General features: G+C 46.0%; 1 protein-coding gene across 2 annotated transcripts in view; it reads left to right on the top strand.

Annotated features, from left to right (window-relative positions):
- fgd (faciogenital dysplasia) overlaps positions 1 to 26,992 on the top strand; it is a 121,636-nt gene that overhangs the window by 13,288 nt on the left and 81,356 nt on the right. The window contains exon 1 of one of the 2 annotated variants that reach the window (XM_055647494.1): positions 24,333 to 24,609. The exons of the other annotated variant lie outside the window; for it this stretch is intronic. The gene's annotated coding sequence lies outside the window, so the exon portion shown is untranslated. Of the gene's footprint in view, positions 1 to 24,332; positions 24,610 to 26,992 lie in introns of those variants that run through there. 2 annotated transcript variants of the gene reach the window in all.

Raw genomic sequence — 26,992 nt, 5'->3', positions numbered from 1 at the left:
TTGAGAAAGTAATAAATAATACTAGTGTTACATAGAAACATAGAAATTAGGTGCAGTAGTAGGCCATTCGGCCCTTCGAGCCTTCACCGCCATTCAATATGATCATGGCTGATCATCCAACTCAGTATCCCGCACCTGCCTTCTCTCCATACCCCCTGATCCCCTTCGCCACAAGGGCCACATCTAACTCCCTCTTAAATATAGCCAATGAACTGGCCTCGACTACCCTCTGTGGCGGAGGGTTCCTGAGACTGTGTGAAAAAAGTTCTTCTCATCTCGATTTTAAAGGATTTCCCCCTTATCCTTAAGCTGTGACCCCTTGTCCTGGACTTTCCCAACATCGGGAGCAATCTTCCTGCATCTAGCCTGTCCAACCCTTTAAGAATTTTGTAAGTTTCTATAAGATCCCCTCTCAATCTCCTAAATTCTAGAGAGTATAAACCAATTCTATCCAGTCTTTCTTCATAAGACAGTCCTGACATCCAGGATTCAGTCTGGTGAACCTTCTCTGCACTCCCTCTATGGCAATAATGTCCTTCCTCAGTTTGGAGACCAAAACTGTACGCAATACTCCAGGTGTGGTCTCACCAAGACCCTGTACAACTGCAGTAGAACCTCCCTGCTCCTATACTCAAATCCTTTTGCTATGAAAGCTAACATACCATTCGCTTTCTTCACTGCCTGCTGCACCTGCATGCCTACTTTCAATTGAGAAAGTACTAAATAATACTAATGTTGAAAAAGTACTAAATAATACTAGTGTTGAGAAAGTACTAAATAATACTAATGTTGAGAAAGTACTAAATAATATACTAATGCTGAAAAATGCTACTGGTGCTGAGCTTCATGAGGATTTGAGCATAATTTTGGGCCGAATGTGGAAACTACTGTCCGTTTTCCTACAGTGTTATGTCTGAAAGAGCCCAAATGTTGGTGCTTGCAAACTTTGTACGACGCAAATCCTCCTCTATGATTGAGGCGTGCGTTTATGGAGCAAGGGCGATGGATTGTTTCAGAATGGACGGGGTGTGAAGGTGTTTCTCATCTCTGTGTAACAGCGCAGTGACCCAGGTAGACACTGGGGGCAGCAGTGAGTTCTCCACAGTGTAGTGTAGAAAGGCAAGGTTACATTGTGGGTCCATTGTACATAAGGAGACTCACCACAAGGATGCAGGTTGGCGGGAATGGACAAATGAATTGTACAGTGGGTGATGTAAGTCGGGACAACAGGTTAATTAACTGAAGAGACTCCATAAATAATATTTGATTTAATAACGCCAAAGGCATCAGTCTAATTAATGAAACTGCAGGTCACAACTGGGGATGAATGACCCGAACAACAAGTACTGTGATGCATCACAGGTAGACACAGAGTGCTGGAGTCACTCAGCGGGACAGGCAGCGTCTCTGGAGAGAAGGGATGGGTCAAGACACTTCATCAAACCTTCTTGACTGGAAACGTCACCCATTCCTTCTCTCCAGAGATGCTGCCTGTCCCGCTGAGTTACTCCAGCACTTTGTGTTTATCTTCAGTGTAAACCAGCACCTGCAGTTCCTTCCTACACATGTGATGCATCAAACCTTTTCTGAAAGAAACAAAAACAAATGACTCTGGAGCTGATTGTGGAATAGAAAGCGTGGAGCTGGGAATACAAGACTGGGACTGGAGCAGCTGTCTTTAACATCTGGAGGTCATTACCATTCCACACAACTGACAGCACATCTGGAATTTCCCGACATGCAGAGCCTTATACAGAGGTCCCAGGCAGTGAGCTGAGGCCACAGCTGGAGAAGGGGCTGGTCACCAAACAACAACAGTGGGAGGGCCAGGGACAGAGAGCTTCAGGTGTGAGGAGATGCTGGGTTTGTTTTCCTTGCCACAGAGAAGGTGGGGGGGGGGAATATCTGATAGAGCCGTATACAACTACGAGAAGTCTGGCAAGAGACTCTTCCCTGTGGCTGCGATGTCTAAAACCAGGCAGTGCCTGTTTACGGTTCGGAGCAGGAGGATTAGAGGAGACAAGGAAGTATTTTGTCACTGGGATGGTGATTGAAGTACAGAAGGTGGAGTGAGAAGCTGTGGTTGGTTGGCAGAGGCTCAGACAACATGCCCACCACTGATAGCCACTGACAGTGTTGCCTGGACATTGGTGTTACCGCCTTAAGATGGTTTGCAAAACTTCACATTATTTTGCAAATTTATCTCGGAACCACTTTAAGAATTTTATCCGAGTTGTTTTTAGTTTAATTTTAAACTAAAACTTTCAAACCTGAAGACTTTTATCCAAGTCTTACAACATCTTCAATGGGAATATGAAATGAGTAAATGATATTTACACAAGGTTTGTTTACATTGGTCCTGCATACCTCTTCTTTAGTCAGAGGGTGGTGAATCTGTGGGATTCTTTGACACAGACGGCTGTAGAGGCCGTCAACAAATATTTTTTATGCGGAGATTGACAGATGCTTGATTAGTGCGGGTGTCAGGGGTGATGGGGAGCCACCAGCGTCCACCACTGTCCACCGCGTCCACCACTGTCCACCAGCGTCCACCACTGTCCACCAGCGTCCACCACTGTCCACCACTGTCCACCACTGTCCACCAGTCCACCACTGTCCACCACTGTCCACCACTGTCCACCACTGTCCACCAGCGTCCACCACTGTCCACCACTGTCCACCAGCGTCCACCACTGTCCACCACTGTCCACCGCTGTCCACCGCTGTCCACCGCTGTCCACCACTGTCCACCACTGTCCACCACTGTCCACCACTGTCCACCGCTGTCCACCGCTGTCCACCACTGTCCACCTGTCCACGGCTGTCCACCACTGTCCACCACTGTCCACCGCTGTCCACCACTGTCCACCACTGTCCACCACTGTCCACCACTGTCCACCACTGTCCACCGCTGTCCACCGCTGTCCACCACTGTCCACCACTGTCCACCACTGTCCACCACTGTCCACCACTGTCCACCACTGCTGTCCACCAGCGTCCACCACTGTCCACCGCTGTCCACCGCTGTCCACCGCTGTCCACCGCTGTCCACCACTGTCCACCACTGTCCACCACTGTCCACCACTGTCCACCACTGTCCACCACTGTCCACCACTGTCCACCAGCGTCCACCGCTGTCCACCGCTGTCCACCGCTGTCCACCGCTGTCCACCGCTGTCCACCGCTGTCCACCACTGTCCACCACTGTCCACCGCTGTCCACCGCTGTCCACCACTGTCCACCACTGTCCACCAGCGTCCACCACTGTCCACCGCTGTCCACCACTGTCCACCACTGTCCACCACTGTCCACCGCTGTCCACCACTGTCCACCAGCGTCCACCACTGTCCACCACTGTCCACCAGCGTCCACCACTGTCCACCACTGTCCACCACTGTCCACCAGCGTCCACCACTGTCCACCACTGTCCACCAGCGTCCATCACTGTCCACCGCTGTCCACCGCTGTCCACCACTGTCCACCACTGTCCACCAGCGTCCACCACTGTCCACCACTGTCCACCAGCGTCCACCACTGTCCACCACTGTCCACCACTGTTCACCAGCCGCAGATGATGAAGTGGCTTTGACGTCGTTCTTTTTGGGGAATGAATGTCTCACCTAGAGCTGCATCTCCTGTCGCTGACCAGGCCTGTCCATGAGAGGTAGACCCTCCTAGCCTGAAGAAGGGTCTCGAAAAGAAACGTCACCCATCCCTTCTCTCCAGAGATGTTGCCTGACCCGCTGAGTTACTCCAGCACTCTGTGTCTATCTCAGGTAGACACTCCCACAGCTGCACAGGTGAGGTTGTCTCTGGCCGTTGGATTGTCATTCCCATCACCATTGGCTATTCTTCCAAATATTTCTGATTTAACGGTCTTCTGGAGAGAGAGGGTGCTGTTTTTGTATTCTATAACTGTGCTCAAAGCTGATGAGTTGGGCTTGTTCACTCCGTGGCCAGCACAGTGCAGCGTACAACAGGTTACACCAGGTTTGTCATTCCTCGAGTCGCTGACATTTCCGTAGGAACCATCAGCCACACAAAAGTTTTCACCCAGAGAGTTGTGAATCTGTGGAATTGGAGAAGGCAGTGGAGGCCAATTCACTGGATGTTTTCAAAAGAGAGAGAGAGCTCTTCGGGCTAACAGAATCAAGGGATATGGGGAGAAGGCAGGAATGGGGTATTGATTGGGGATGATCAGCCATGATCACATTGAATGGCTGTGCTGGCTCGAAGGGCCGAATGTCCTGTTCCTGCATCTATTGTCTATGTGTCTATGTATCTATTGTCTATGTATCTATGTATCTATGTGTCTATTTGTCTATGTGTCTTATGTTTCTATGTATCTATGTGTCTATGTATAATAATAATAATAATACATTTTATTTATCGGTGCCTTTCAAAAGTCTCAAGGACACCTTACAAAAATTTAGCAGGTAGAGGAAAAACATGTAAGGGGAATGAAATAAATAGTAGAGACATGACTAGTACACAATATGTATACATAGATACATATGTATCTATGTATCTGTGTGTCTATCTATGTGTCTATGTATCTATGTGTCTGTGTGTCTATGTATCTATGTGTCTATATATCTAGGTATCTGTGTGTCTATCTATGTGTCTATGTGTTTATTTGTCTATGTATCTATATATCTATGTATCTGTGTGTCTATCTATGTGTCTATGTGTCTATTTGTCTGTGTATCTATGTGTCTATTTGTCTATGTATCTGTGTGTCTATGTATCTGTGTGTCTATTTGTCTATGTATCTGTGTGTCTATGTATCTGTGTGTCTATGTATCTGTGTGTCTATGTATCTGTGTGTCTATGTATCTGTGTATCTGTGTGTCTATGTATCTGTGTGTCTATGTATCTGTGTCTATGTGTCTATGTATCTGTGTCTATGTGTCTATGTATCTGTGTGTCTATGTATCTGTGTGTCTATGTATCTATTTGTCTATGTATCTGTGTGTCTATGTATCTGTGTGTCTATGTATCTGTGTGTCTATTTGTCTATGTATCTGTGTGTCTATGTATCTGTGTGTCTATGTATCTGTGTGTCTATTTGTCTATGTATCTGTGTGTCTATGTATCTATGTATCTATTGTCTATGTATCTATGTACAACGGATGTTGGAATTCCTGTTGAATAACGTTGGAAGGTTTTGCTGAGGAAAAGGATGTCGTTGTGAAAAGGATTTTGGCAAATGTCTGATTAAAGACAGGAAGGGAAACGAGAAACAATAAGGTTAAAGAAGATGGGAATTGCTTCAGAACACAAGTACAATGTCACGCATCAGACATTTTATGCTGATAAACAGAAGCAACACCTTGAATGCTGCAAGTCTGATCCATCAAATAAATAACGAGAAATACTCAAGAGGTCAGACAGCATCTCTGGAGGGACGGAGGGACAGGTCAGCGTTCATCAGGACTGGGGTACATTGCTGGAGATGAGGGGATGGTGTGTGGGTGTCCAGAGCAGATTACGTTGTGCTGTCCACACTCTCACCTCTCCGTGTATGTCAGAAGCATTTCCAGTCTGAAGACGTTCTGACCCGTAACGTCACCTATTCCTTTTCTCGATTTGTCGTATTGCTTATTTTGCAATTTTTAATTATTGACTATTTTATTTTTTCTTTCCTGTAAAGCACCTTGAATTGCTGTTTGCACGAATGGTGCTATACAAATAAACTTGCCTTGCCTTCTCCAGAGAATCTGCCTGATCCGCTTAGTTACTCCAGCACTCTGTCTGTCCCTACTGTGGTATTACCACTCCCAGTTAAACATTGCCTTGATGTTTTGGGCAGTCACACAAGCTTCATCTCAGAAGTTCACGTCTTGTTTATATGAAGTTGGAATGAGGTTTGTAACCAAGTCATTTTGCCTAAACCCCAACTAATCATCACCAGATTACCAGAGGCAAGGTGTCGTACAGCACGAAAACAGGCCCTTCAGCCCAACTTGTCCATGTCACCGTTGCCTGACCCACTTGCCTGAACCTGCCCCATATATCTCTTAACCTTTACTATCGATGTACCTGTCAAAGAATCTTTTTAATGCCATTATTGTTCTCACCTCAATCACTTCCTTTGGCAGCTCCCTGCATTTATGCATCACTCTGGGCATTCACCCCTCTGGTCCCACCTCTCTTTGAAATCTTCCCCTCTCACCTTAAACTTCGTAGTTTCAGACTCCCCTGCCTTAGGGCAAAGATTCACCTTATTTATACGCCTCATGGTTGTATTTATCTCTGTAAAGTCTCCCCTCAGCTCCAGAGAAAATAGATCCAACGTCTCCTTATAACTCAAACCTCAAGACACCGTAATATTCCTGTAAATCTTTGCTGCATCCTTTCCAGTTTAATTGCAAGTCGATTAACAGTACAAATGTGGCCTCACCAACGTCTTGTAACAACCCAACTGCTGAACGACCCTGACTGATGAAGGCAAGTGTGTCAAGGTTGTTCTGTCCACCTGTGTCTCTACTTTCCTGCAACTATGTACCTGCACCCCTTCAATCTCTGTTCCACACACTCCCCACGACCCTTCCACTGTAAGTCCTGCCTTGACTTGTCTTTACAAATTGCAACACCTCGCATTTATCGGAGTTAAATTCCATCTGCCATTCCTTTTAGGACTGAGACGAGGAAAAACATTTTCACCCAGAGAGTTGCGAATCTGTGGAATTCTCTGCCACAGACAGCAGTGGAAGCCAATTCACTGGATGTTTTCAAGAGAGAGTTAGATTTAGCTCTTAGGGCTAACGGAATCAAGGGATATGGGGAAAAAGCAGGAACGGGGCACTGATTTTTAATGATCAGCCATGATCATGCTGAATGGCGGTGCTGGTTCGAGGGGACAAATGACCTACTCATACACCTATTTTTTATGTTTCTATGAAAAGTCCTTGTACATTGACTTTAAACTTGAAGTTAAGGGTTAATACTTTGGTGTACCAAGTTGCTGGTGTGTGATCTAGGTCAGGACTGGACTCTGGGCTTGGCAGTTCCAATCCAACAACACAGTCTGATGCTGCAGGCTGACATCGTGATCATTATTTTTATCAGCCTGACCCACGGCTGGTCACTGTAGTGTAAGCACTCACATTATAAACCTTCAACTAAATGGGCATTTGGGAACCAGTTATATCTTTGTGAATCAGAGGAATTGTGGAGGAAAACAGTTCATCAAATTGCAGATATTTGAGGAAGGAGAGATTGTAAAGCGTCTTTGTAACATTGGATGTCAGAGATGTCTGTGATTCAGAGGAAGGGAAAGCAGTGAATTAGTACATTTAAAATATCGCCTTTTTTGCCCCTTGTTATTAACTTAGAAAATGAGACCTCATGTTTGAAGTTTGGTCTGGACTTTATCTTATATAATATATTGTTAATGTGACGTGCAAGTTGTGTCGGTGATCGGTGTGATCAGTCAAATAATATCTGAGGTTTCTGTTCCAATTGATACATCCGACTTTTAACAAAGCCCCATTCACTGAAATAAATGCTCAGCAGTCTGGTCGTCAGAAGTTAGTTGAATAAACCATTGTTTGCATCTTACAGTCCTCTGTGACAGTTAACTTTCTGCACTGCTGCTCTTTGAGAAGTTTGATTTGTGGATGGCACTGAAAGGTTTTAAATGAGCAGCCATTTCACACTGGACCCAAGACGAAGGGAACTGAACAGTTCGCCAAAGGCCATTCATTACTCCCCATGTCTCCGCAAGTATTTTCAATTGCCATGCTAGGAACGGCAGCATGAAGCCACTATGCATGTTGTTCAGTTACAGTGCGACTGGGTCGCTGCCCCGTTACGTTACACCATCGTTTAGTCGATTTGCTTCTGGTCATCGTAAATCCCATATCTGAGGAAGGATGTGTTGGCCGTGGAGAGGGTCCAGAGGAGGTTTACAAGAATGATCCCAGGAATGAGCAGGTTAACCTATGATGAGCGTTTGTCAGCACTGGGCCTGTCTGTACTCGCTGGAGTTTAGAAGAATGAGACATTGAAACATACTGAATAGTGAAAGTCTTGGATAGAGTGGATGTGGAGAGGATGTTTCCACTAGCCGGAGAGTCTAGGACTAGAGGGCACAGCCTCAGAATTAAAGGACGTTCCTTTAGGAAGGAGATGAGAAGGAATTTATTTAACCAGAAGGTGGTGAATCTGTGGGATTCCTTGCCACAGACGGCTGTGGAGGCCAAGTCAGTGGATATATTTAAGGCAGGGATAGATAGATTCTTGATTAGTACGGGTGTCAGAGGTTATGGGGAGAAGGCAGGAAATGGGGTTAGGAGGGAGAGATAGATCAGCCATGATTGATGGGACGAATGGCCTAATTCTGTTCCAATCACATATGACCTAATGACTTTTACAAGTTGAGTACTAGCACTCCATGACAAATTGTAAATATCCTGCACAATTATTGAAATGCACCAGGTTACGTGTGGCCTTGACCAAGGCAGAGGAAGTGATGTTGAATGAGAAGCAAAACGAGACAATTAAATATGGTGGCCCATCTTTGCTGCTAATCATATTCTGCTGAATGAAATGTGGAATCACTCATTCACAGAGGGAAGGGGTGAGGAAGTTAGGATGGAAACTACAGCAGGAAGTGGGCAACTAAATATAAATGTGTAGTCACCTATCCATGTTCTCCACAGATGCTGCCTGACCCGCTGAGTTACTCCAGCACTCTGTGAAACGTCACCTATCCATGTTCTTCACAGATGCTGCAGATAATTTTATAATCACTGGTATGTTCCGTATTGGAACGATTTGGGCAAACTCTAGCAGTTTACTAGAATCTCAGAGGTGATGCTGAAGGAGTTTTAACAAGCACTCTCCCTACACACACCTAGTGGTGAACATAATTGTGTCAGCCTCTTGTGGTGATGCAGAGAAACATTGTTATACACCACAACGAATAAAGGTGTATGTGTATATACACGCCCAACATGAAGCACAAATACACACACACACACAAGCACATGCACACACACACACACACACACACACATACCCCATACACACACAGATACCCCATACACACACTCATACACACAGACACACGCACATACACACACACTGACTCACACATACGCACATGCACACACACACACACACTGACTCACACATGCACGCACACACTTATAATATAGAAATATTCAGCTCCCCCATGGATCAAATTTGTCTCAGTACTTTCCTTATTTATCAAGCATAAAATGAAGCAAGAATGTATATTATATATATCTATATTTTTTGTATATTATATATATCTATAGTTTTTCTGCTTGCTGAATAAGGAAAGGACTGAGACAAATTTGGTCTATGAGGAAGCTGAATATTTCCCATATGTGTTATCCAGTTTCCCTTCGAGAACAATAAGACAATATGGGGGATTTAACTGAAATGTTATGCATGCAGCTGTTACATTTCCCTGTCTTTATTCATGAAGGACTAAGTGACAAAAACTATTTTGCTTTATTAATTATGCTATGTATTATTGTAACCGATTCAAGTTTACCGTCTTGGTAACAAAGATCCTGGCCAATAAATGCAGTGACTATATCACTAGATCTTGTTGCTTTAACTGCCTGCCCAATGTTCCCTATCGGGCTGAAGCAAGAAGCAGCAGAAGTTGCAGATTGGCAACGTCCTCCAATGCATCTTTAGGTTTGTCGTACATTTTAGAACCAGATGGTACAGACTCGTGCTTTGTGGGTGGAAGATGCACAGAGAACGTAACCTGCTCAATAAACACAAAATGCTGGAGTAACTCAGCGGGACAGGCAGCATCCCTGGAGAGAAGGAATCGGTGACTTGGGTCAAGACCCTTCGTCTAGTTTTCAGAAAGAGTTAGATTTAGCTCTTGGGGCTAACAAAATCAAGGGTATGGGAAAAAGCAGGAACGGGGTACTGATTTTGGATGATCAGCCATGATCATATTGAATGGCAGTGCTGGCTAGAAGGGCCGAATGGCCTATTCCTGCACCTATTTTTTATGTTTCTATGTTTCATTCCTTCTCTCCAGAGATGCTGCCTGTCCCATTGAGTTACTCCAGCATTTTGTGTCTATCTTCGGTGTAAACCAGCATCTGCAGTTCCTTCCTGCATAACCTGCTAAATCTTCATTTCCTGTCTGTTATTTGTTTATTTTCTTCTTTTAATATTTCAATATAGTAAAACAATTGGTTCATTTTACTCTTGAAGATGATCATGGAGTTGTAATGTGTAGGAGGGAGGTGCAGTTACTGTTTTGTACTGAAGGTAGACACAAAGTGTTGGAGTTACTCCAGCACTCTGTGAAACATCACCTAACCATGTTCTCCACAGATGCTGCCTGACCCGCTGAGTTACTCCAGCACTCTGTGAAACGCCACCTAACCATGTTCTCCACAGATGCTGCCTGACCTGCTGAGTTACTCCAGCACTCTGTGAAACATCACCTAACCATGTTCTCCACAGATGCTGCCTGACCCGCTGAGTTACTCCAGCACTCTGTGAAATGTCACCTATCTATGTTCTCCACAGATGCTTCCTGACCCGCTGAGTTACTCCAGCACTCTGTGAAACGTCACCTATCCATGTTCTCCACAGATGCTGCCTGACCCGCTAAGTAACTAACACTTTGTGTCTGCGGAGTTTTAATTGTTCAGTCATGGTCTTCTTGGAGTGTAAAGAATTTGCTAACTTCACCTATTTAATTCTGATGTTTAAATCAGAATTCTTCTTTGCCGTGAATCTGCGTCTTGTTTCTCTGCAGCAAAGAGCCATGTGAGGAAGGATGATTAATGTTGGTGGTAGTTGATGCTGGCGATGGCCACCGTGAGATGAGTTAATCTTGCATCATGTTGGGGTTATTTGCCCAGAGTGAACGATGCACCAATCACTGCTGAGATATCTTTGTCCGTCTCATTCCTTTTATGGTTTGGCCGTGTTTTAATGTGTGTATCACAGGCACGTACACGAGACGCCAATGCACTCTTGTTAAACAAAAACTGATTTATGTCTTGTTTCTTGGACCATATAAGTTACGATAAACTTCATGTATTTTAATGCAATTACCATTAGATTTGTGGCACGTTAGTACATTGCCTCTTGTAGGGAAATGGCCAGACACACACGGGCAAGAGACGGGCATTCCCCACAGAATCTACTTCCTACTTTGTTTCTGTGTCATTAATTTGTTATATTGTGGAGCGGTGTGGGCTCCTGTTATATTGTGGAGCGGTGTGGGCTCCTGTTATATTGTGGAGCGGTGTGGGCTCCTGTTATATTGTGGAGCGGTGTGGGCTCCTGTTATATTACAGAGCGGTGTGGGCTCCTGTTATATTACAGAGCGGTGTGGGCTCCTGTTATATTGTGGAGCGGTGTGGGCTCCTGTTATATTACAGAGCGGTGTGGGCTGCTGTTATATTGTGGAGCGGTGTGGGCTCCCTGTTATATTAGAGCGGTGTGGGCTCCTGTTATATTACAGAGCGGTGTGGGCTCCTGTTATATTGTGGAGCGGTGTGGGCTCCTGTTATATTATAGAGCGTGTGGGCTCCTGTTATATTGTGGAGCGGTGTGGGCTCCTGTTATATTGTGGAGCGGTGTGGGCTCCTGTTATATTGTGGAGCGTGTGGGCTCCTGTTATATTGTGGAGCGGTGTGTGTGCTCCTGTTATATTAGAGCGGTGTGGGCTCCTGTTATATTAGAGCGGTGTGGGCTCCTGTTATATTGTGGAGCGGTGTGGGCTCCTGTTATATTGTGGAGCGGTGTGGGCTGCTGTTATATTGTGGAGCGGTGTGGGCTCCTGTTATATTGGAGCGTGTGGGCTCCTGCGTGGAGCGTGTGGGCTCCTGTTATATTACAGAGCGGTGTGGGCTCCTGTTATATTACAGAGCGGTGTGGGCTCCTGTTATATTAGGAGCGGTGTGGGCTCCTGTTATATTGTGGAGCGGTGTGGGCTCCTGTTATATTGTGGAGCGGTGTGGGCTCCTGTTATATTACAGAGGTGTGGGCTCCTGTGGGAGCGTGTGGGCTGTTATATTGTGGAGCGGTGTGGGCTCCTGTTATATTATAGCGTGGAGCGCTCCTGTTATATTGTGGAGCTGTGGGGCTGCTGTTATATTGTGGAGCGGTGTGGGCTCCTGTTATATTAGAGCGGTGTGGGCTCCTGTTATATTACAGAGCGGTGTGGGCTCCTGTTATATTACAGAGCGGTGTGGGCTCCTGTTATATTGTGGAGCGGTGTGGGCTCCTGTTATATTACAGAGCGGTGTGGGCTCCTGTTATATTGTGGAGCGGTGTGGGCTCCTGTTATATTGTGGAGCGTGTGGGCTGCTGTTATATTAGAGCGGTGTGTGCTCCTGTTATATTAGAGCGGTGTGGGCTCCTGTTATATTAGAGCGGTGTGGGCTGCTATTCCTGTGTCAATAAGTTTGTTCTATCACGTGTTTCTATTCTGCAACAACTGACTGAATAGCACAGCGGGTTGAGCCCGTCGCTGCCTCACAGCACCGGAAACCCAGGTTCGATCCTGACTGCAGGTGCTGTCTGTGTGGAGTTTGTATGTTCTCCCTGTGACCATGTGGGTTTTCTCCAGGTGCTCCGGTTTCCTCCCACACTTCAAAAGACACACAGGTTTGTAGGTTAATGGGCTTCTGTAAATTGCCTCCTAGTGTGTAGGTGTGGATGGGAAAGGGGATAATACAGAACCAGTGTGAACTATGGTCAGCATGGTCAGAGTGGGCCGAAGGGCCTGTTTCCACGCTGTATCTCCAAACTAAATAAACAAAACTAAGCACGTTGAAAGCAAGCAGATTTCTGGCTTTGATCCAACCAGTTGGGTCTTGAGTTAGTTGTGTCATTTCTCTTCCCTTCTTTGGTCACAACAACAAATACTAAAGATGAATTAACTGCACATGTTGAGAATAGTTGATTTCCACTGAGTGGAGAACTTCATGCTTTGAATTAAAACCACATTCAGGATATAAAAGCTTGTGACTGGAGTGGGGGATCGTGCTGTCAGGGCCTGTAAATGATTTGGATTTGGGCTTTGGAAGAATAATTGACAAGGCCAAAGACCACGGCAATCTACTGTAGAGTTGCAGAGATTAGAAAGGAAATTACTGCAGCTCATTACAAGGTCATAAGTAATAATAGAATTTGGCCATTCGGCCCATCATGTCTGCTCCTCCATTCAATCATGGCTGATCTATCTCCCTCCTAACCCCATTCTCCTGCCTTCTCCCCATAACCCCAACACCCGTACTAATCAAGAATCTATCTATCTCTGCCTTAAATATATCCACTGACTTGGCCTCCACAGCCTTCTGTGGCAAAGAATTCTACAGATTCACCACCCTCTGGTTAAATAAATTTCTCCTCATCTCCTTCCTAAAAGAATGTCCTTTAATTCTGGGGCTGGTTTAAAGGAGGACGCATGCATCAAGTGTGGGAGTTTAAAAGTGGAAGAACTGAGAGGTTTATGATTCCAGTACATACAGTGAGTGAGATAAGGATGGTATGTTTTATAAACATTAACAGATTGGTCAACTGATGAACCAGGGTACTTGTGGGAAACAAAGACGAGACTTGTTAGAGGCTTGAGTTGGTCTGAGCTGGTGCTGGACACAGAGGGGATTGCCAGAGATGACCAGTAACAAGGGCAGTGACTACGGATGAACTTCTCCAATTTCAGGTAGTCCCTGCTTTCTCCCTCCTTCCCCTCCCATTCCCAGCTCTCCCACAGCCCACTGTCTCCGCCTCTTCCTTTCTTCTTCCCGCCCCCCCCCCATCTCCACATCAGACTGAAGAAGGGTCTCGACTCGAAACATCACCTATTCCTTCGCTCCATAGATGCTGCCTCACCCGCTGAGTTTCTCCAGCATTTTTGTCTACCATGGATGAACTAATGTTACATATGGATGATCTGCATCAGCATTGTGCCCTCTGACAGAAACAGATTAAGTGCCTGCAATTGTGGAGAGTGAAGTCTACAATGGCCCGAGATGGAGGGTGATGTGCTAATCCTCAAACCTACATTGGGCTTTGTTGCAGCCATGCTGGAGGCTCTGGACTTATGGGTGGGAGCAGGAGAGAGGCCTGAGGATCTGCAGTAACTCAGCAGGTCAGGCAGTATCTGTGGAGAACATGGTTAGCTGATGTTTTGGGTCGGGACCCTTCTTTAGACTCCTGAAAACAATTAGGAAGGCCCCTCTTCCATAAGCAGAGGGACCGAGATTTAAATTAACTGGGGATGAAGCAATGTGTTTCTCCCCCCCGACAATCAGTCTGAAGAAAGGCCACGACCCGAAACGTCACCTATCCATGTTCTCCACAGATGCTGCCTGACCCGCTGAGTTACTCCAGCACTCTGTGAAACGCTACCCATCCATGTTCTCCACAGATGCTGCCTGACCCGCTGAGTTACTCCAGCACTCTGTGTCCTTGTTGTGACACCAATATTCCCCTCGTCACGCCACTGGTTGGGGTTGAGGAGCCCGTGATCCACAGCTGGGATTTGGTTTGGTTATTGTTTCTCAGCTGGCACAGACACAATGGAGCGAATGGCCTCACCTGTGTGATGTACCTCCGTGTGAACCAAGTGAACTATCCTTGCAGCAGCACAGTCCCTGTCCAGCACAGGGTGGATGTACTGGAGATGAGCCAGTATACAGAGGGATGGGCAGAACAATGATAGCGAGGGAGAGGGGGACAGAAGCAGTGAGTTGGACACACATGTTATTGCAGGGTGGACAGGTATAGGTTGGTGACAAAGTAAACTTGAAACAAAGTTCCGGGGATGGTGACTAACTGCTGCACAGTTGGTTGTATCCACAGCAGCTTCCTGTATTATTGTCACGTGTACCGAGGTACAGTATAAGCTTTTGTTGCGTGCTAACCAGTCAGCGGAAAGACAATACATGATTACAATCGAGCTGTTTGGTGTATTGATACATAGGGTCATAAGTGATTCACCAACCTCTGACAAGAAACTCCCCCTCATCTCCTTTCTAAAAGAACGTCCTTTAATTCTGAGGTTATGACCTCTAGTCCTAGACTCTCCCTCTAGTGGAAACATCCTCTCCACATCCACTGTGTGCAGGCCTTGTACATTGAGTTGTGGCTGTGGTGTTGAGAGAGTTAGTGGACAGGCGCTCGATCCAGTCATTGTATCCTTGTCTGAATGAATCGCTGAGCAAAGTCCAGTGAAACGGTTGTTAAATGCCGGGGTTGAGCAGCCTGCCACTGCCCACATAGTGACAGCCACACATCTGTACAGGCGACAGTGGGATACAGGCACTGGACTGGATTGAAGAGAAGATCCTTCATGTTTTAATGTCATTGGATGTGAATCCTGCTTCTGAAGTTCAGCTCCATGGAGGACATTTCATTAAACATTATTCCAAATGCTCAAATTTAAAGTTGATATTTTTTTTGTTATTCCAGATGTATTTAATTTCAAATGTTATTTAAGTCAACTCGTCAGTGTGTGTGTGTGTGTAACTCAGTGGGTCAGGTGTGCATCTGTGGAGAACATGTGTGTGTGTGTTTGTGTGTGTGTGTGTGTGTGTGTGTGTCTGTGTGTGTGTGTGTCTGTGTGTCTGTCTGTCTGTCTGTCTGTCCACGCTATGCTGGGGGGGGGTTGAAAGGCCCGGGAACTGAGTCTGTAAATCTAAATAGACATTTGGTTGACTTGTCATTTCATATTCACGTAATTGAAATTCAAAGTGACAACATGCAAACTGCTGTTGGATTTTAAGTAAAGCCTCTATTTACATTTAGCACAGTGCTGTCTGCCATGAACTTGCTTATCTTCATTGATCAGTTAACAACTAGGCTTTCACAATTGACATTGATCTGTTTTAAAGTGTGTCCATTTTCCCCAGCTATAGAGGGTGTAACTGTTGATTATAAGTGTGATCTGACTGGGGCCACACTGTTACAATGAAAGTCCACGTGGCAGGCACGTGAGTCTCCGGCAACATTCTAGACGTCTACCTGTCATGGTGGGGGCAGCCAGTGTGGTTGGTATCTCAAGAAACATAGACCCTTCGAGCCAGCACCGCCATTCATAGAAACATAGAAATTAGGTGCAGGAGTAGGCCATTCGGCCCTTCGAGCCTGCACCGCCATTCAATATGATCATTGCTGATCATCCAACTCAGTATCCCGTACCTGCCTTCTCTCCATACCCCCTGATCCCCTTGGCCACAAGGGCCACATCTAACTCCCTCTTAAATATAGCCAATGAACTGGCCTCAACTACCCTCTGCGGCAGAGAGTTCCAGAGATTCACCACTCTCTGTGTGAAAAAGGTTCTTCTCATCTCGGTTTTAAAGGATTTCCCCCTTATCCTTAAGCTGTGACCCCTTGTCCTGGACTTCCCTAACATCGGGAACAATCTTCCTGCATCTAGCCTGTCCAACCCCTTAAGAATTTTGTAAGTTTCTATAAGATCCCCTCTCAATCTCCTAAATTCTAGAGAGTATAAACCAAGTCTATCCAGTCTTTCTTCATAAGACAGTCCTGACATTCCAGGAATCAGTCTGGTGAACCGTCTCTGCACTCCCTCTATGGCAATAATGTCCTTCCTCAGATTTGGAGACCAAAACTGTACACAATACTCCAGGTGTGGTCTCACCAAGACCCTGTACAACTGCAGTAGAACCTCCCTGCTCCTATACTCAAATCCTTTTGCAATGAAAGCTAACATACCATTCGCTTTCTTTACTGCCTGCTGCACCTGCATGCCTACCTTCAATGACTGGTGTACCATGACACCCAGGTCTCGCTGCATCTCCCCCTTTCCCAATCGGCCACCATTTAGATAATAGTCTGCTTTCCCGTTTTTGCCACCAAAATGGATAACCTCACATTTATCCACATTATACTGCATCTGCCAAACATTTGCCCCCTCACCCAGCCTATCCAAGTCACCTTGCAGTCTCCTAGCATCCTCCTCACAGCTAACACTGCCCCCCAGCTTAGTGTCATCTGCAAACTTGGAGATATTGCTTCAATTCCCTCATCTAGATCATTAATATATATTGTAAATAGCTGGGGTCCCAGCACTGAGCCTTGCGGTACCCCACTAGTCACTGCCTGCCATTGTGAAAAGGACCCGTTTACTCCTACTCTTTGCTTCCTGTTTGCCAGCCAGTTCTCTATCCACATCAATACTGAACCCCCAATGCCTTGTGCTTTAAGTTTGTATACTAATCTCTTATGTGGGACCTTGTCGAAAGCCTTCTGGAAGTCCAGATACACCACATCCACTGATTCTCCCCTATCCACGCTACTAATTATATCCTCGAAAAATTCTATAAGATTCGTCAGACATGATTTACCTTTCGTAAATCCATGCTGACTTTGTCCAATGATTTCACCACTTTCCAAATGTGCTGCTATCCCATGTTTAATAACTGACTCTAGCAGTTTCCCCACTACCGATGTTAGACTAACTGGTCTGTAATTCCCCATTTTCTCTCTCCCTCCCTTCTTAAAAAGTGGGGTTACGTTTGCTACCCGCCAATCTTCAGGAACTACTCCAGAATCTAAAGAGTTTTGAAAGATTATTACTAATGCATCCACTATTTCTGGAGCTACTTCCTTAAGTACTCTGGGATGCAGCCTATCTGGCCCTGGGGATTTATTGGCCTTTAATCCATTCAATTTACCCAACACCACTTCCCGGCTAACCTGGATTTCATTCAATTCCTCCAACTCCTTTGACCCGCTGTCCCCTGCTATTTCCGGCAAATTATTTATGTCTTCCTTAGTGAAGACGGAACCAAAGTAGTTATTCAATTGGTCCGCCATATCCTTGTTCCCCATGATCAACTCACCTGTTTCTGACTGCAAGGGACCTACATTTGTTTTAACTAATCTCTTTCTTTTCACATATCTATAAAAACTTTTGCAGTCAGTTTTTATGTTCCCTGCCAGTTTTCTTTCATAATCTATTTTCCCTTTCCTAATTAAGCCCTTTGTCCTCCTCTGCTGGTCTTTGAATTTCTCCCAGTCCTCTGGTATGCTGCTTTTTCTGGCTAATTTGTACGCACATCCTTCGCTTTGATACTATCCCTGATTTCCCTTGTTATCCATGGATGTACTACCTTCCCTGATTTATTCTTTTGCCAAACTGGTATGAACTATTTTTGTAGTTCATCCATGCAGCCTTTAAATGTCTTCCATTGCATATCCACCATCAACCCTTTTAGAATTAATTGCCAGTCAATCTTGGCCATTGTGATCATGGCTGATCGTCCCCAATCAATAACCCGTGCCTGCCTTCTCCCCATATCCCTTGATTCCACTAGCCCCTAGAGCTCTATCTAACTCTCTCTTAAATCCATCCAGTGATTTGGCCTCCACTGCCCTCTGTGGCAGAGAATTCCACAAATTCACAACTCTCTGGGTGAAAACCTGCTAGTGTTGCTCCTAATTCCCTCTGTAGTAACTCATCGTGGACGTACCCTGTGGCTGAGATGCAGGATGCCTTTGACTCTTGTCGTTACACTTGTTTGCAAATATCCGTCCATGCAGATCAGTTTAAATGTCAAGTGTTTTGTTATATATAGGAACCGCAAGAAAGAGATCTTGTGGCGATTCTGCCTGTACATATTTATAGGAGCCAGGACCAGGCATTAGTAGCTGCACTGAATGTTTGCAAGAATAACTGGTGCTGGGTGTGATGATTACTCGGTGTGTGCTTACACTGACAGTGGAGCTGAGCACATCAGCAAGGTTCCAGCCTGCTCAACGTGAAGGTCAGTGACCTGAGTGACGGTCAGTGATCACCAGTCACCATGCAGCAGGCAGGTAGGTGGCAAAATGTGTAGTGAGGGACTGCACATGCTGGTTAATGCTGAAGGTAGACACACAGAGTGCTGGAGTAACTCAGCGGGTCAGGCAGCATGGATATGTGGAGAACATGGATAGGTGACGTTTTGGGTGGGGACCCTTCTTCAGACTGTGTCTGTAGGGAGATGTGTACCCAGTGTGAGGAAGTCTACAGTATATAATTGAAGATTGAGTGTTTGTGGCGAGTGTTCTGGAGCTGCCAGTCTGTTGCCGCTCCCATGCAGGGTGAAGTCAGTCTAGACTTTCATCTTTATTGATAAAGTCCGCTGACCTGAGAGTTGAAATGCTGCTCCTATTCTGGATTCCTGGTGAACTACACGAGTTAGCCGAGAGGGAGCCGGATTCTAGGCTTGTCTGTCGTGTTTTTGCTGAAACTTTGAGAGGGTGGGGCAAAGGAATTGATAAACGATTAAAATGGAAATATTGATTGAACTGAAACTGGAGACTGCGAGTTGGTTTGGACTCATTTATTAAATGTATTATTTCAATTTTTATCCACAAATCTGTAAACTGAGTTCTTGGATCTCGTGAATAGATGTGAGTGGCCTCATGTGAGAGAGATTCAGACTCTCTGCCGTGTGGGTGAGGTGGAATCACCCCGATATAAGCTCATCTTAATTTGGGCTGTGTCTGATGTTACACAACAAATGCAGTCATAAGTGGTAGCAGCAGAATTAGGCCATTCGGCCCATCCTGTCTACTCCGCCATTCAATCATGGCTGATCTATCTCTCCCTCCTAACCCCATTCTCCTGCCTTCTCCCCATAACCTCTGACACCCGCACTAATATATCTATCTCTGCCTTGAAAGTTGTGTTTGATCGAAATAATTTTCATTTTATTGAAATTTTAAAATGCAGGTGCTGAAAATATGAAATAAAAGCAGTAAATGCTGGAAATGCTCAGTATGTGACAGTCCCAATATTGTAAATGCAACTCTCTCCATCAACATCTGATCCTCACCTTATTACAAAATATCCTAAATGATCGCAATTAGCACCCACATATTTATTGTTGAATTAAAAAATATATATCTTTACCAGTGTGATGATGTATTGACCTGAACGGAAGCTTGTGTACAAAAGGCAGTCACTACACACCTGAGTGTGGGCTCAGTACCTGTGCCAAATGGAGCCAATCTCTCAGTGAGCACAACATTTCATCCACATTGGACCATTTGTCCTTGTTTTAAATTTACCAGGAGTTGTTTATAAGGTCATAAGTGATAGGAGTAGAATTAGGCCATTCGGCCAATCGAGTCCACTCCACCATTCAATCATGGCTGATCTATCTCTCCCTCCTAACCCCATTCTCCTGCCTTCTCCCCATAACCTCTGACACCCGCACTAATCAACAATCTATCTTTGCCTTAAATATATCTATTGACTTGGCCTCCACAGCCGTCTGTGGCAAAGAATTCCACAGATTCACCACACTCTGACTAAAGACATTTCTCCTCATCTCCTTCTCAAAAGAACATCCTTTAATTCTGAGGCTGTGACCTCTAGTCCTAGACTCTCCCTCTAGTCCTAGACTCTCCCACTAATGGAAACATCCTCTCCACATCCACTCTATCCAAGCTTTTCACTATTCTGTGTGTTCCCATGAGATCCCCCCTCATTCTTCTAAACTCCAGCGAGTACAGGCCCAGTGCCGACAAACGCTCATCATAGGTTAACCTGCTCATTCCTGGGATCATTCTTGTAAACCTCCTCTGGACCCTCTCCAGAGCCGGCACATCCTTCCTCAGATATGATCCCCAAAATTGCTCACAATATTCCAAATGTGACCTGACCAGCGCCTTATAGAGCCTCAGCATTACACCCCTGGTTTTGTACACAAGCCCTCTTGAAATAAATGCAAGTATTGAGTTTGCTTTGTTAACCAAGTTCTCAGTGATGTGAACAAATTTATCTCTGTCATTTACAGATTGTATCCCACCCTGTATCCTCTGGGAAATCAGGGCAAAGTCCAGCCCTCCCCCCCCCCCCCCCCCCCCCCCCCCCCACTTCCTCCACCCCCCCCCCCCCCCCCCCCACTTCCTCCACTGTCTCCCCCCCCATCCCCAACTCTCTGTCATTTCGGCAGCATGGAATGTTTCCCAGTTAACATTCACCATCACAGTTCCACCACAGTTATTTGAAACATCCAAGCACATTTGGCCATCGAATGGGGAGAAAAAATATCTGGAACTTTATAAAAATAATTCTAGTCATCATTTTGTTTGATTTGGGAGAAACTTTAATTCTTGAAGGAGCAACTTTTTGTATCTCGTTCATTATCTTGACTGCTGTGGAGTTTTGAATTAATTTAAGCAACTTTGAATTAATTGGTGGGAAATTTTGTTAAAGAGCGAACACGTTTTCATAACATTGCAGATGCATCACCGTGCCGAGAGCAGAGTGGAAGTGTGTGTGTGTGTGCGTGTGTGTGTGCGTGTGTGTGTGTGTGTGTGTGTGTGAGTGTGTGTGTGTGTGTGTGTGTGTGTGTGTGTGTGTGTGTGTGTGTGTGTGTGTGTGTGTGTGTGTGTGTGTGTGTGTGGTGTGTGTGTGGGTGGGTGTGTGTGTGTGTGTGTGTGTGTGTGTGCGTGTGTGTGTGTACGTGTGTGTGTGTGTGCGTGCGTGTGTGCGTGCGCGTGTGTGTGTGTGTGCGCGTGTGACCTTCATGGGTGGGTATTGGGGGCTGCTGGTCTTTGCTACACTTCCCCGCTGCTCTCTCTGTCCCTTCTCCCTGCTCTCTCTCTGTGTCACTCCCTCTATCCCTCTCTCTCTCTGACTCTCCTCCCCTCTTTCTCTCTCTGTTGCTCTCTCCAACTCTCTCTCGCTGTCTCTGTCCCTCTGTTTCTCTCTCACCCTCTCTTCGGGAATTTTTTGAGGATATAACTAGGAAAATGGACAAGGGTGAGCCAGTGGATGTAGTGTACCTGTAGTTTCAGAAAGCATTTGATAAGGTTCCACATAGGAGATTAGTGGGCAAAATTAGAGCACATGGTATTGGTGGTAGAGTGCTGACATGGATAGAGAAGTGGTTGGCAGACAGGAAACAAAGAGTAGGGATTATCGGGTCCCTTTCAGAATGGCAGGCAGTGACTAGTGGGGTACCACAAGGCTCGGTGCTGGGACCGCAGCTATTTACAATATACATCAATGATTTGGATGAAGGGATTAAAAGTAACATTAGCAAATTTTCAGATGACACATAGCTGGGTGGCAGTGTGAACTGTGAGGAGGATGCTATGAGGATGCAGGGTGACTTGGACAGGTTGGGGGAGTGGGCATATGCATGGCAGATGCAGTTTAATGTGGATAAATGTGAGGTTATCCACTTTGGTATCAAAAACAGGAAGGCAGATTATTATCTAAATGGTGTCAAGGGGAAAAGGGGAAGTACAATGGGATCTGGGGGTCCTTGTTAGTCAATGAAAGTAAGCATGCAGGCACTGAAGAAAGCGAATGGCATGTTGGTCTTTATAACAAGAGGAATTGAATATAGGAGCAAAGAGGTCCTTCTGCAGTTGTACAGAGCCCTAGTGAGACCACACCTGGAGCATTGTGTGCAAAACTGCACTCCCTCAATAGCAAGAATGTCCTTCCTCAAATTTAGAGACCAAAACTGGTCTCTAAATTTGAGGAAGGACATTCTTGCTATTGAGGGAGTGCATCATAGGTTCACCAGGTTAATTCCCGGGATGGCAGGACTGTCATATGCTGATAGAATGGAGCGGCTGGACTTGTATACTCTGGAATTTAGAAGGATGAGAGGGAATCTTATTGAAACATATTATATTACTAGACTAAGTGGGACCAGTTGGGTCTCAGCATCACACGGGAGGGCTGGTCCCCCAACGCAGTATTCCACCTCTCCACCACCGCCTGTTGTGCTGGCAGCTCACTCACTCACGGCTGGTGGGTTGGCAGTTAATTCACGGCTATTCCTTGAAATTCCATTTTAAGCAGGGTGCAAGGCCACTAAAGACAGCGAGTCTGGACCTCTCCCTCCTCCATCTTGCAGAGACTGAGCCACGCCCACACTTCTGGGTTTTATAGTCCCTCCCCCTCCCACCAGAAGGGGCGTGGCCTTCATGGCGTGATTGACAGGAGAGAGAATCTCAACATTATAAAAACACGAGTAACTCATATATTTTTCATCGATGAGAAAAATCCTCGGCACCTGATGAGCAGAGGGGGACTGAGTAAGATGGCCAAAAATCACAGCCGTACATGGTAGCCTTTTTTCTAAAATCAATATAAAGCGCAAACAGGAAGTGGTCAAGATTAGAATTTTAATTATATAGAAGGCAAGGCAACTTTAATTAGGCAAGGCAACTTTAATTAGGCAAGGCAACTTTAATTAGGCAAGGCAACTTTAATTAGGCAAGGCAACTTTAATTAGGCAACACAGCTTTAGCATTTCCAAACCAAAGGCAACACAACTTTAGCATTTCCAAACCAAAGGCAACACAGCTTTAGAATTTCCAAACCGCATTAAGGGCACTGACAGGTCAGTAAAACCACTCACAGTTTAGTAGACACGTGTTCAGTGTTATTCACAGCTCAGACTGAGAGACGTGACCCTCTCGCTCCCCCATCTTGCAGAGACTGACTGAGGCATTCGACACTTCCAGGTTTTATAGTCCCTCCGGAAGGGGCGTGGCCTTCAGGACAGAGAATCTCAACATTCTTTAAACACTAAAACTCTTTTATTTTTCATTGATGGGAAAAATTCTCTTGTCCTGCGCAGCGGAGGGGGACTCTGAGTAAGATGGCCAAAAATCACAGCCGTAAGCGGCAGCATTTTTCTTAAATCAATATACTGAACAACAGGAAGTGGTCAAGATCAGACATTTAGTTATATAGATTAAGGGTTTGGACACACTAGTGGCAGGAAACATGTTCCCGATGTTGGTGGAGTCCAGAACCAGGGGCCACACTTTAAGAATAAGGGGTAAGCCATTTAGAACGGAGATGAGGAAAAACGTTGTCACACAGAGAGTTGTGAGTGTGTGGAATTCTCTGCCTCAGAGGGCTTTGGAGGCCAATTCTCTGGATGCTTTCAAGAGAGAGTTAGATAGAACTCTTAAAGATAGCGGAGTCATGGGATATAGAGAGAAGGCAGGAACGGGGTACTGATTGTGGATGATCAGCCATGATCACATTGAATGGCGGTGCTGCCTCAAAGGGCCGAATGGCCTACTCCTGCACCTATTGTCTCTCCCCATCTCTGTCTCGCCGTCTGTCTCCTTGTCTATCTCTCCCTGTTTCTCCCCCTCACTCTCCCCCTCTCCCCCCATCTCTCTCCCCTCCCTCTCTCTCTCTCTCTCCCCCCTCTCTCTCTCCCTTCTCCCCTCTTCTCTCTCTCTCTCTCTCTCTCTCTCCCTCCCTCTCCCTCCCTCTCTCGTTCCCCCTCTCTCTGCTCCCCCTCCCCTCTGCTACTGTGGCCATCATGAGTTGCCAGGGAGACCGTATCATGGTATTATGTCGACAGCAACCTCTCCTCTCTCTCCGTGTATCGGGGCATTGTTGATCTGTGAATGGCTGCTGCCACCATTGTGTGAACCGCTGGCCGTGGTACATGAGGGGCCGTGGGCAGTGCTGACCCCCCCCCCCCCCCCCCCCCAGTGTTGCCCGGGACCCCTGTGTGTCTGTTGGTGACGGCCTGCTTGCTGTCGGCTGTACATCGGTCCGTGCTGAGCTGAGCTGAGCTGAGCGGTGATGTGAGAGGGACAGGCCAGATGCCGGGCTAGACTGATGCGGTGAGTCCTGGTCGCCCCCGGTGCGGCAGACCCAGCCCCCCCGTCCCAGACTCCGTGTGGGGGCAGTTCTAAAATGGTGCCTCTGTGATTGCCATTTCATGTTCATGTCTGTGCCCCTGTCCACCCTCATCCTCCCATCTACATCATCCTCTGCTCTGTGCTCAATCACCAATTGTTTGTGATATTTTATACTCTGCTAAAGGTGACTGCTGGCTCAGCAAGTATTTAATTATCTTAATATATTGTGAAGAAATCTATTATGCATGAGCCTGCTTCTGCACTGCAAGATAAACATGAATAAGGAAAAATGAATGCAGTTGGTCCCACAAAGATTGCTGCATTTTACTGTTACACTGTGATGTTACACTGTTACACTGCTCTGTGACCCTACACTGGGCAATAATCATAATCAACCAGGTATGAATTCTGCTGGGTTTTGATTATTTTGCGAAGAGCCAATTGTGCTGCTGCCTGTATATCCAGCAATGCCGTTACCATAACGACAGGGTTGCCCGTTACAAAAGCCTCTGACACATTGCTCTATACCTGATGCACGGGGGCTGTGCTGCACGGGGGCTGTGATGCATTGCTGTGCTGCACGGGGGCTGTGATGCATTGCTGTGCTGCATTGCTGTGCTGCACGGGGGCTGTGATGCATTGCTGTGCTGCACGGGGGCTGTGATGCATTGCTGTGCTGCACGGGGGCTGTGATGCACGGGGACTCTGATGCATTACTGTGCTGCACGGGGGCTGTGATGCATTGCTGTGCTGCACGGGGGCTCTGATGCATTGCTGTGCTGCACGGGAGCTGTGATGCATTGCTGTGCTGCACGGGGGCTGTGATGCAAGGGGACTCTGATGCATTACTGTGCTGCACGGGGGCTGTGATGCATTGCTGTGCTGCGCGGCTGCTTCAGTGCTGACCTTCGGAAACTCCTCCACGTGAAATGGGTGACGGAGCATGGAGGTAAAACACGCTTCCACTTGAGATCAGCTGCTCTTGGTCAGATTATTTAAAATGTCCAATATTTGACATTTATTGTGGGAATCAAACAGAGACATAAAGAGATCAATTCATTCATAATTCTCCATCTGAGCATCAACTGGCAGGGATTGTTTGCCTCACCCTGACAAGGCATGGTACTGGTCAGTTACTTTGCGTGATAATAACTAAAGCCAATCTTCAGTCGGTATGAACTGTCCTGCATTTTAGCGGATAGTTGAAGCACAAAAACTTTAAGATCATTAATCCAGTCTCAGGCGAAGATGTTCACAGGTATTCTGTGGACAAAGCTGTGTCTGAAGAAAGATCTTGACCCGAAACGTCACGCATTCCTTCTCTCTACAGATGCTGCCTGACCCGCTGAGTTACTCCAGCACTCTGTGTCTATCTTGTGTCTGCAGGTTGCAGTTTTGGAAGCACAATGATTTTATTTCCACTTGGTGCCCTGACTCTGGCAGCAATTGATTAGAACTTTGATATGTTTCCCAAAATAAATTGAGACTGTAATTAATGATTGATTATTTTTTCATGATAATGCAAACTAGTCTTGCTCTTTGTGCCTTGTGGTTTCCTGTGTTTGTGCTGCAGGGGTCAGAGGCATCTAATGATGGGGCACATTGCTGTTGTATTCACAGCCAGGTCGATACTGCTTGGTGTGGCCTGGTTTGACCTCCAGCAATCTCGGACAAGGAACTGATGCGGTTAAACGGGAGACGCGCGGGTTATTGATGGAGTTGTCACCATTATCTCTCCTGCTGTCTATTTTTTGAGGAGCTTGTGGTCCTCATCATTAAACTTAGTTTTTAGAGTAACATCATGAGTAACATCATAAAGCATTTATTGGTGTGATATGTTAGTTAATCCTGATCTGGCACGCTGGCACAGAACGTTAGCCATTGGTTAATTCCTTATGGTTTGTCGGCACTGGGCCTGTACTCACTGGAGTTTAGAAGAACGAGGGGGGATCACATTGAAACTTACCAAACAGTGAAAGGCCTGGATAGAGAGGGTGTGGAGAGGATGTTTCCACTAGAGGGAGAATCTAGGACTAGAGGTCACAGCCTCAGAATTAAAGGATGTTCCTTTAGGAAGGAGACGAGGAGGAATTTCTTCAGTCAGAAGGTGGTGAATCTGTGGAATTCATTGCCACAGAAGGCTGTGGAGGCCAAGTCAGTGGATATTATCTAAAGCTGAGATTGAGAAACCTTTGAAGGTTAAAGGTTATGGGGAGAAGGCAGGAGAATGGGGTTTAGAGGAAAACATAGATCAGCCGTGATTGAATGGCAGTGAACGCGATGGGCCGAATGGCTCCTATCGCTTATGAAAATGTAGTTTTAATTTAAACATTCGTGCTTTCTCTCTCTCTCTCCCTCCCTCTTT

Source organism: Leucoraja erinacea, chromosome 16, assembly GCF_028641065.1.
Source record: "Leucoraja erinacea ecotype New England chromosome 16, Leri_hhj_1, whole genome shotgun sequence".
Taxonomy (NCBI): Eukaryota; Metazoa; Chordata; class Chondrichthyes; order Rajiformes; family Rajidae; genus Leucoraja; species Leucoraja erinaceus.
Note: the sequence above shows the minus strand (reverse complement) of the source record. Positions and strands in the feature narration are given on the sequence as shown.